This window comes from Orycteropus afer, unplaced genomic scaffold, assembly GCF_000298275.1.
Source record: "Orycteropus afer afer isolate SDZICR_OR568_19922 unplaced genomic scaffold, OryAfe1.0 scaffold00143, whole genome shotgun sequence".
NCBI classification, from domain to species: domain Eukaryota; kingdom Metazoa; phylum Chordata; class Mammalia; order Tubulidentata; family Orycteropodidae; genus Orycteropus; species Orycteropus afer.
This window is the reverse complement of record NW_006921730.1, coordinates 4,124,552-4,135,572: the sequence shown is the minus strand read 5'-3', so window position 1 is coordinate 4,135,572 and position 11,021 is coordinate 4,124,552. Positions and strand designations below refer to the sequence as shown.

The following is an 11,021-nucleotide window of genomic DNA, read 5'->3' as shown; positions in this document are numbered from 1 at the left end:
AGTGAGGAAAATTTGGAAGTCATCTCTTGAGTATGGCAAGGAAAACAATGAGCCAGTGACATGGAGGGATCAAAGAGGGAGGCTGGTGTGTTGAAATAGCATTTAGTGCTTGCAACTGTGATCTACTTGCTAATTGGAGGATCGCCTCTCATGGGGATACTTTACATAGAAGCTCAGTTTCATAAAAATATTGGCTACAAGTCAAATGAAGAGAAACATGAAATTTGAACTTAAGATTCAACCCAATGAGCTCCTGGAAAGTAGCTAAGTTCTCTGGAAGTTCTTCAAAATATCAAATCCCAACCATTACAACAGAACAAATATCCAAAAGCAAAAAGAAAACCAACCTTATAAAATAATACAGTAATATCTGGTTTTTGTCATGTAAAGGTTATTTCCATACTTCAGAGGACATACAGACTTATGCCATCGTCAAAACTACTTAAATCCAAAGACCATTCCTGATAAAAACTCCCAGCAAAATAGGAATAGAAGGGACATTCCTCAACATAATAAAGGGCATTTATGCAAAACCAACAGCCAACATTCTTCTCAATGGAGAGAGATGAAACCATTCCCTTTGCAAACAGGAACCAGACAAGGATGCCCACTATCACCACTTCAATTCAACATTGTATTGGAAGTCCTAGCCAGAGCAATAAGGCAAGAAAGGGAAATCAAAGGCATTTAAATTTGGAAAGAAGAAGTAAAACTATCCCTATTTGCTGATGATATGATCTATAAATAGAAAACCAAAGAGACTCAGCAAGAAAACTACTAGAACTAATTGAGAGATTTAGCATAGTGGCAAAATACAAGACCAACATACAAAAATCAGTTGGATTCCTCTACACCAGCAAAGAGATTGCTGATAAAGAAATAAGGAAATCAATACCATTTACAATGTTGTTGTTGTTGTTGTTATGTGGCGTCGAGTCGGCCCCGACTCATAGCGACCCCTCCTTGGGTTTCCGAGGCAGTATCACTACGGAAGTAGGATTGCCCAACCTTCCTTCCGAGGAGTGGCTGGTGGGTTTGAACCGCCAGCCTTCTGGTTAGCAGTCAACTGCTTTTAGCCACTATGCTACCAGAGCTCCTGTAGCTACACAAAAAATAAACTACTTGGAATAAATCTTGCCAGGGACATAAAAGACCTATACAAAGAAAACTACAAAACATTACTCCAAGAAACCATAAGATATCTACATAAATGGAAGAACATATCATGCTCATGGATAAGAAGATTGAACACCGTGAAAATATACATACTACCCAAAGCAATCTATACATTCAATGCAATCCCAATCCAGATCCCATCAACATTCTTTAAGGATATGGAAAATCCAATCAATAATTTTATATGAAAAGGAAAGAGATCTCAGATAAGCAAAGCACTATTGAAAAAGAATAAAGTAGGAGGTCTCATACTCCCAGATCTCAAAATCCACTATACAGCCACAGTAGTCAAAACAGCCTGGTATTGGTACAACAACAGACACATAGACCAGTGGAAGAGAAATGAGAACCCAGAAATATATCCATCACCTTATGGTCAGCTAATCTTCGACAAAGCACTGAAATCCATTAAATGGGGAAGAAATTATCTGTTTAACAAATGGTGCTGGCAAAACTGGATATCCATTTGCAGGAAAATGAAACAAGATCTATACCTCACACCACACACAAAAACTAACTCCAGATGGATCAAAGACTGAAATGTGAAACCTAAAACTATAAAGTTCCTCAAGGAAATAATGGGAGCAAATTCAGGGGGCCTTAGATATGGCATAAATTGACTATCAAGCATAACCCAAAATACACAAACAGCAGAAGATAAACTATATGAATGGGACCTTCTGAAAATTAAATTTTTATGTACTTCAAAAAACTTCTCTAAAAGAGTCAAAAGAGAACTAACAGATTGGAAAAAATATTCAACAGCTACATATGTGACAAGGGACTTATCTCTAAAATTTACAGAAAATTCCAACACCTCAACAACAAAAAACAAACAATCCAATTAAAAAATGGGCAAAAAACATGAACAGACATGTCACCAAAGAAGATATTCAGACAGCCAAAAATCACATGAAGAAATGTTTATGATCATTAGCCATTAGAGCAATACAAATCAAAACAACAATGATATACCATTTTGTCCCAGCACCAGTAGCAAAGTTCAACAAGATAGAAAACAACAAATGCTGTTGAGTATGTGGAGAGACTGGGATACTCATACACTGCTGGTGGGACCATAAAGTGATACAACCACTGTGGAAAGCAGTATGATCATTCCTTAAAAGATGGAATTAAAAATAGCATTTTACCCAGCAATCCCATTACTAGGTATATATCCTAAAGAAGTGAAAGCCAGAACAACAATAGATATATACATACCCATGTTCATCGCAGCACTATTTACAATAGCAAAAAGAAACAACCTAGGTGCCCATCAACAGAAGAATGGATAACCAAACTATGGTATATACACACAATGGAATACTATGCAACCCTAAAGAATAACATAAAATCTGAAAAACACTGCATAATGGGGGTGAACTTGGAGGACATTATGCTGAGTGAAATAAGTCAATCACAGGACAAATACTGTATTAGTCAGCTATTGTGAAAAGTCAAGGAAAAGTTTATATATGGGAGGAAACTTTCTTTGTTGGTTACCAAGGGCGGGAGGGGAGGGAAGGGAACACTGCTAGATAGGTAGAGACAAATATTGATTTGGGTGAAGGGAAGGGCAATGCACCAAATGTGAGTGATCAACACAGTGGCATTGAGGAAGAGGAAGACAGAGAGTTACATAAGAAATTAAAACAACAAACAAACAAAAACCACTTAAGAATGCATTATGATATGAATATACAGATATGATTTGTTCAATTTGATACACACAGAGCTTAACATATGAATGCAAAGGGATGATTCATGCTGCATTCAAACAGCTGAAGAGTCAGCTGTGAATATAGACAGTAGGCAAAATGGCCAACAAGCATAGTTAGAGGTGGAAGCCAGGAAAATGCTCTGAGTTTTGAGGTATTGCAGAAAGTAGAGAGAGAAGGAAAGAGTAAAGTAAGAAAAGAGAGAAGGAATGAAAAGGAGGCTGAAATGTATAGGAAAGAGAGGGATTAGGAACAACAAGAAGAGGGTGGAAAAAAGAATCTCCTCAGGTGACTGATCAGAACCAACCCAAACCAAAAACCCATCCCTGTTGCTGTTGATTTCAATTCACGGCAACCCCATGTGTTACGGAGAACTGCTCCGTAGGGTTTTCTTGGTTGTAATTTTTACAGAAGTACATCACCAGGCCTTTCTTCCACAGTGCTGCTGGGTCAGTTCAAACTCTCAAACTTTAGGTTAGTAGTCAAGCACAAAGTGTTTTTATCACCCAGGGATCAGAACCAACCCAGTGTCTGAGAATTGACTAGACAGACTAAGGCAGACTTTCAGGGGAAAGTCAAGTCACATGGAATTGAACCCCAGGATATGTGGACAAAAAACATAACCAAAGTCCACAATTTGTGCTCCAAAATCTCATTATAAAAGGTAAATCTGCTCTAAGATGTTGTTTTTGTTAAGTGCTGTTGAGTCATCTCCTTTAATCATGGTGACCTTATGCACAGCAGAAGGAAACGCTGCCCTGTCCTGTTCCATCCTCACAATCCTTGCTATACCTGAGCACATTGTTGCAGCCACAGTGTCAATCCATCTTGTTGAGGGCTTTCTTCTTTTTGTTGACCTTCCACTTTACAAAGCATGATATCCTTCTTCAGGGAATGGTTCCCTCTGATAAGATGACTAAAGCAAGTGAGGGGAAGTCTGGCCATTCTCGCTTCCAAGGAGCATCCTGGTTTCACCTCTTCCAGGATAGATTTGTTACTTCTTTAACAGTCCATAGTACTCTCAGCATTCTTTGCCAACATCACACTCAAAACTATCAGCTCTTCTTTGGTGTTCCTTATTCATTGTCCAGCTCTCACATGCATAAGAGGCAATTGAAAATACCATGGGTTGGGTTAGGAGCACCTTAGTCTTCAAGGAGACATCTTTGCTCTTTAACACTCGAAAGAGGTCTTTTGTAGCAGATTTGCCCAATGCAATACATCATCTGATGTCTTGACTGTTGCTTCCATTGGTGTTGATTGTACAACCAATTAATATAAAGTCCTTGAAAACATCAATCTTTTCTCCCTTTATCGTGATGCTGCTTATTGGTCAAGTTTTGAGGATTTTCATTTTCTTTATAATGAGGTGTAATCCATACTGCAGACTGTAGTCTTCAATCTTCACTGGTAAGTGCTTCAAGTTATTCTCACTTTCATCAAGCAACGTTGTGTCATCTACATATCGCAGGTTGTTAATGAGTCTTCCTCCAATCCTGATGCTATATTCTTCTTCATATAATCCAGCTTCTCAGATTACTTGCTCAGCATACAAACTGAATAAGTATGGTGAAAGGATACAACTCTGATGCACTCCCTTCTTGATTTAAAACCATGCAGTTATCACCTTGTACTTTTTGAATGGCAGCCTCCTGGTCTATATAGTGGTTCCTCATGAGTACAATTAAGTGTTCTGGAATTCCCATTCTGCTCAATGTTATCCACAATTTGTTATGATCCACACAGTCGAATGCTTTTGCACAGTCAATAAAACGCAAGTAAGCATCTTTCTGGTATTCTTTGCTTTGAGCCAAGATCCATCTGATATCTCTTGTTCCACGTACTCTTCTGAATCCAGCCTGCACCTCCGGAAGTTCTCTGTCAATACACTGTGCAACTGTTCTTCATTTATCTTCAGTAAGATTTTACTAGTGTGAGATATTAATGATATTGTCCAATAATTTCCACATTCTGTGGATCACCTTTCTTTGGAATGGGTACAAATATGGATCTCTTCTGGTCAGTTGGCCACATAGCTATCTTCCAAATCTCTTAGCATAGCCAAGTGAGTGCCTCCAGTGCGACATCCATTTGTTGAAACATCTCAGTGAGTATTCTGTCAATTCCTGGAGCCTTGTTTTTCACCAATTCCTTCAGTGCAGCTTCAATTTCTTCCTTCGATACCATTGGTTCTTGATCATATGCCACCATCTATAATAAATGAATGTTGACCAATTCTTTTTGGTATAGTGACTCTGTGTATTCCTTCCATCTTCTTTTGATGTTTCCTGTATCATTCAATATTTTGCCCATAGAATGTTTCAATATTGCAACTTGTGGCTTAAATTTTTTCCTCAGTTCTTTCCACTTGAGAAATGCTGAGTGTGTTCTTCCCTTTTGGTTTTCTAACTCCAGGTCTTTGAATATTTCATTATAATAATTGACTTTGTCTTCTCAAGCTGTTCTTTGAAATCTTCTGTTCAGCTATTTTATCTTGTCATTTCCTCTATCTGCTTTAGCTATTCTCTGTTCAAGGGCAAGTTTCAGAGTCTCTTCTCACATCCCGTTTGGCCTTTTCTTCCTTTCTTGTCTTTTTAGTTACTTCTTGCTTTCTTCATGGATGATGTTCTTGATGTCATCCCACAATTCTGGTGTCATTGGTCATCGGTGTTCAATTAATCAAATCTATTCTTTTGATAGTCTCCAAATTCAGGAGGGATATAATCAAGGTCATATTTTGTCTCTCATCCACTTGTTTTAATTGTCTTCAACTTCAACTTGAACTTGTATATGAGCAGTTGATGGCCTGTGCCACAGTCAGCTCGTGGCCTTGTTTTGGGTGAAGATAGCGAGCTTCTCCATCATCTCTTGCCACAGATGAAGTCAATTTAATTCTTGTGTACTTCATCTGGTGAAGTGTACATGTATAGCCACCATTTCTGTTGTTGAAAAAAGGTATTTGAATTGAGTAACTCATTGGTCTTGCAAAATTCTATCATGCCATCTCCAGCATTATTTCTATCACCAAGGCCATATTTTCCATCTACTGGTGATTCTTATTTGTTTCCAACTTGTGAGTTCCAATCACCAGTGATAATCAGTACATCTTGATTGCATGTTCAGTCAATTTCAGACTGCAGAAGTTGGTAAAATTCTTCAATTTTTTCATCTTTGGCTTTGGTGATTGGTGCATAAATTTGAATAATAGTAGATCTATTGTGACCTTTGCTCTAAGGGATGAATTAACTGGTCTTCCTTGTAGGCATATGGATATTATCCTATCACTGACAGCTTTGTACTGCAGGACAGATCTTGAAACATTCTTTGTGATGATGAATGCCATGCCATTCTTCTTCAATTTGTCTTTCTAGCATAGTAGATCATATGGTTGTCTGATTCAAAATGGCCAAAACCAGTCCATTTCACCTCACTAATCCTAGGATATCAATCTTTATGCATTCCATTTCATTTTTGACAACTTCCAATTTTCCTAGATTCATACTTCATGAATCTAGGAAATTGATTATTAAAGGATGTTTGCAGCTGTTTCTTCTCATCTTGAGACATGCCACATCAGCAAATGGAGGTCCTGAAAGTTTTACTCCATCCATATAATTAAAGTTGGTTCTACTCTGAGTAAGCAACTCTTCCCCAGTCATATTTTGAGTGCCTTCAGATCTTAGGGACTATCTTCTGGTACTATATTGGACAATGTTTCAGGGCTATTCATAAAGTTTTCCAGTAATATATTAGCGTTTCATTGCTATTAATAAGGTTTCCACTGGCCAATTCTTTGAGATGTGGATGGCCTCTTCCTTCTTCTGAGTCTGTCCCAGTCTGGAAGCTCCACTGAAACCTGTCTACCATGGGTAACCCTGCTGGCATTTGAAACACCAGTGGCATAGCCTCCAGCCTTATAGCAACATGCAACCCACCATAGTATGACAAACTGACAGACAAGTTCATCTCCCTTATCTGTTCCAAACCACTCTACTCACTTCCTGGCCTCCCATAAAGATACTCCAAACCCTGCACCCAGTTCCTTTTCCTGGCCTCCCTTAAAGATGCTTCCAAAAGCCTCCAGTGCCCAGCTCCCCTTCCAGGCCACCCCTTAAAGCTGTTTCCAAAAGCCCCCAGAGTCTGGCTCTGCTCTAAGAAGGACCTTCCAAATTCCTGCCGAGAGAGGTAGAAAAGGAATGGGATGCAAATGACAAGAATTACATTTAAAAATAATCTCTCATACCACAACTCCTTCCTCAGCCCAATTTAGTGAGAAGCTGACACACAACAGTCCCCAAACACACTAACTTTGTAATCTGGCAGGAGTGTTCTCTCAGTTTTTTATCTTTTCAAAAGTGTCACAATAGACTGTAATGTCTAGATCTCCCTCTAGCTGTCAGGGCAGGTGAAGAGTTTTCGAAAATTCATCTGCTCCTCACCTGACCCTAGTTCTCATATTCCAAAGACTACTATGAAAAATCCTTTAAAGTCACCTTAGTATTATTTATTAGCCATTAACCGGTTGCCAATGAACCATTCTGACTCATCCAAAATATCAAATCTCAACCATTAAAACAGAACAAATATTCAGGAGCAAATAGAAAGCCAGTTTTACAAAATAAAACAATAACTGTCAGTTCTGACTCATGGTGACCCACGTGTGTCAAGTAAGAACTGTGCTCCAAAGTGTTTCCAGTGGCTGATGTTTTGGTAGTAGATCACCAGGCCATTTTTCTGAGGCACCTCTGGATAGAGTCCAACCTACAGTCTTTCAGTTAGCAGCTGAGTGCTTTAACAGTTTGTACCACCAAGGGACTTCAATATTATTTATTAGTGGAGGCTAAAAAAAGAGAACTAGTACTTTTATTATTCCTTCTCTGAGAAAAAAATCTGATGCTCAGAGAGGTTAAGATGTTACTCAAGATCACATTTATTCCTGGACTTCACCCACTGGACCATATTACTCTTCTTCAATACTTAAATTTCCACTTCATAAAGAAACTACAGATTAGCGTAAACTTCAATGTGAGAACAAGAACAAGCATTATTTTATATGAGAGTGTTGGGAAGTACTGTGTGCCAGTGTTTGAAGAGGATGAACTTCAGAGGTGAAGGGAGGGACAATTCTTCACGTCACCTGGTAACTTATTCTAACCTTACTAAGTAGAGATGCTTTAACTCCATCTGGGAAAGTGAAAGGAGAAGGATTCTGTTCTACCAGTTTATCTCTAACAGGAATGAACTGCTGAGTTCTCTGCCAGCAGGATTTTGGCAGCCACTCTAAGCCCCCCCTCCCTAGATGTCAGAATCTGATTCTCTCAGAGAAAAAGTTTCTATACTGTTTGCACACCCATACACACACGGCCAGTGGACCCTCAGCATGGACCTTGGCAAATCAAATGGCTTCTTAACTAGCTGACTGGAAAAATCAAAAAGTGGTATTTAAAGAGAAAGGACATATGAAACTTCATCCCAGTATCTGGTTAGAAGCAAAGCATTCCCTTGCTAAGTCCTAACCAGAGTTCATTCACCAGTCTTAGAGGAGAGGTCTTTCATTTTATTGGAGATTGTGATGGTTAAGCTTGTGTGTCAATGTGTCTTGCCCATGATCCTCAGTGGTTTGGCAGTTATGTAGTAGTCATCTCCCACGAGGACATCTGATATAATGTAATTACCTCCATGATAAGATCTGCTATGAGCAGGCAACTAGTTGAAAGGGAGTTTCCTTGGGGGTGTGACCTGCATCAAATATATATAGACATTCTCGCAAAGATCTCTGGCTTTTTACTCAATCAGGATCCTGTATCTAGCTCATCATCATCTGACGTCCAGCTCTTTGGACTTGAGACAACAGCCTGCCCTATTGCTTGCCAACCTTGGGATTCATTAGCCTCAGCAGACTGTGAGCCAACATTTGACCTGTTGATCTTGGTTTTGACAGTCTGAAGCTACCTGAGTCAAGACAAGCCTCCAGCCTGACGTCTGATGCACAGGCTTGAGACTTGCCAGCCTCTGCAATTGCATGAACCATTTCCATTTCCTTGAGATAAATCTTTCTCTCGCTCTCTTCTTATATAATATATAATATATATATATATATACACACACACACGTCTCTCTCTCTATATATATATATAAATATACATAAATATATACAGTTATATTTATACTTTCTTGATATTAATACATATATTTATTTACATGTATATATATATATATTTTTTTTTTCCTGCAATTTTAAAAGAATGAGACGTACAGGTGGCTGGTTGGTTGGTCCAGCTTACACTAGACAAAGTAGTGAAAGAAAGAGAAGAGCCCAGGGCTTCAGAGTCACAGCTCAAGTGCCACATGAAATGTTGCCATTTATGCCCTAAAGAAGGCCTTATTTCTAGTAGCAACAGAGCTGATATTGCTGAAAAACAAACCCAGAGTCTTATCTGAAGAGTAACTAAATTATAATGCCAATCCTCAACTTAAAGTGGTATCCGAAGTTAAAGGAAAGGCAATGAATGGGAAGAAATGGGATCTGAAACTTGAGATGGGGACATATGGGCAGATGATCAGGAAGCTGGAGATGACATTGCACCCCTAAATTCTGTTGAATTACTCTTGCCAATAGAACTATCCCACTTACCCCATCTCAAGGGATTAACCCAGCTGTGTATGATGAGTCTTCGTCTATAGCTTGGGAAGTACTTGAGGTATTGCCTGAGGCAAGTACTTTAAAGTCATTGCCGAATGTTCTTGAAAACCACCCCCAGTACCAGTTTTTGCTTCTAAACCTATAACTATATTTAAGTCCCAGAAAGCTTCAAAAGATAAATTGTTACCCAGAAATTGACTTGCTACACTCCAAAAGAATTGCTTGATTTTTCTAATATGCACAAACAGAAACCTGGAGAATATGTGTGGAAGTGGCTATTAAGAGAGTGGGATAATGGTGCAAGGGACATAAAGTTGCATCAGTCAAGTTTTTGATACGGGCCCACTAAGCCAGATTCTTCATTCATTGTTTCAGTTCAAGAGGCTAGGAAAGGATCTAATAGTTTGTTGGTTAGTTCACTAAAGCATGGATTATGCTGTGGCCTATGCTAATTCAAGTTGAAGTAATACAGCTGTATTGCTATAATGTAGAAGAAGGTATCCAAAGCTTTAGGGAAATTGGCATGTTTAATGGATTTATCAGCTTAGACCTATAGACCCCCATATAAACAAATAAAATAAAATAAAATACCTCGCTGCCATTGAATTGATTCTGACTCATACAGACTCCCTTTGGGTTTCCGAGGCAGTAAATCTTTATGGAAGTGGATTGCCAATCTTCCTTCTGTAGAGTGGCTGGTGGGTTTGAACCACCAACCTTCTGATTAGCAGTCAAATGCCTTGGCACTATGCCACCAGAGCTCCTTAGATCCACATATAGAGAGCCTCAAAGACATAACTTTTACCTCAGCTGTTGTTTGGTGAGGAACAAATTTGTGAAGTGAGCCACATGACATTTTGGGTCTCCTACAATTTGTGTCAACTCAGTGTCGTAAAACAAAGTATCATGAAATTGGTTATTTTGTGTGAGTCAGATTTAACTGCCCTAATGTGCATGGAACAAGCACCTGAGGGGCAAGCCATAGTCAGCCAGCCAGGGACCAGCAGAAGATGGGTGTCTGTGTGTGTGGAACTCCCCAGGGAGGCAGGCAGGGTAAGTGAGAAGGTCTAGGGAGACCAGGAAATGAGCAGAGTAGTTTGGAACACCAAAGGAAGACAAATTTGTCTGTCAGTTTGTCGTACTGTGGTGGCTTGAATGTTGCTATGAGGCTGGAGGCTATGCCACCAGTGTTTCAAATGCCATCAGGGTTACCCATGATAGACAAGTTTCAGCAGAGCTTCCAGACTAAGATAGACTCAAAAGAAGTAATAGGCCATCCACTTCTCAAAGGACTGGCCAATGAAAACCTTATGAATAGCTGTGAAACACCATCTGATATATTAATGGAAAACTTCATGCATAGTCCTGAAATATTGTGTGATATAGTGCCAGATGTTGCAGCTCTTTCCCAATCCTATTTTGCGAGCCTTTTAGCCTAAACGGACTATTCCTAAAGTTGCACGGTAATGTACCAAACAGTGTTT

General features: G+C 39.2%; 1 protein-coding gene across 1 annotated transcript in view; it reads right to left on the bottom strand.

Moving 5' to 3' along the window:
- LOC103201149 (ABI family member 3 binding protein) overlaps positions 1 to 11,021 on the bottom strand; it is a 430,073-nt gene that overhangs the window by 400,435 nt on the left and 18,617 nt on the right. The window lies entirely within an intron of this gene.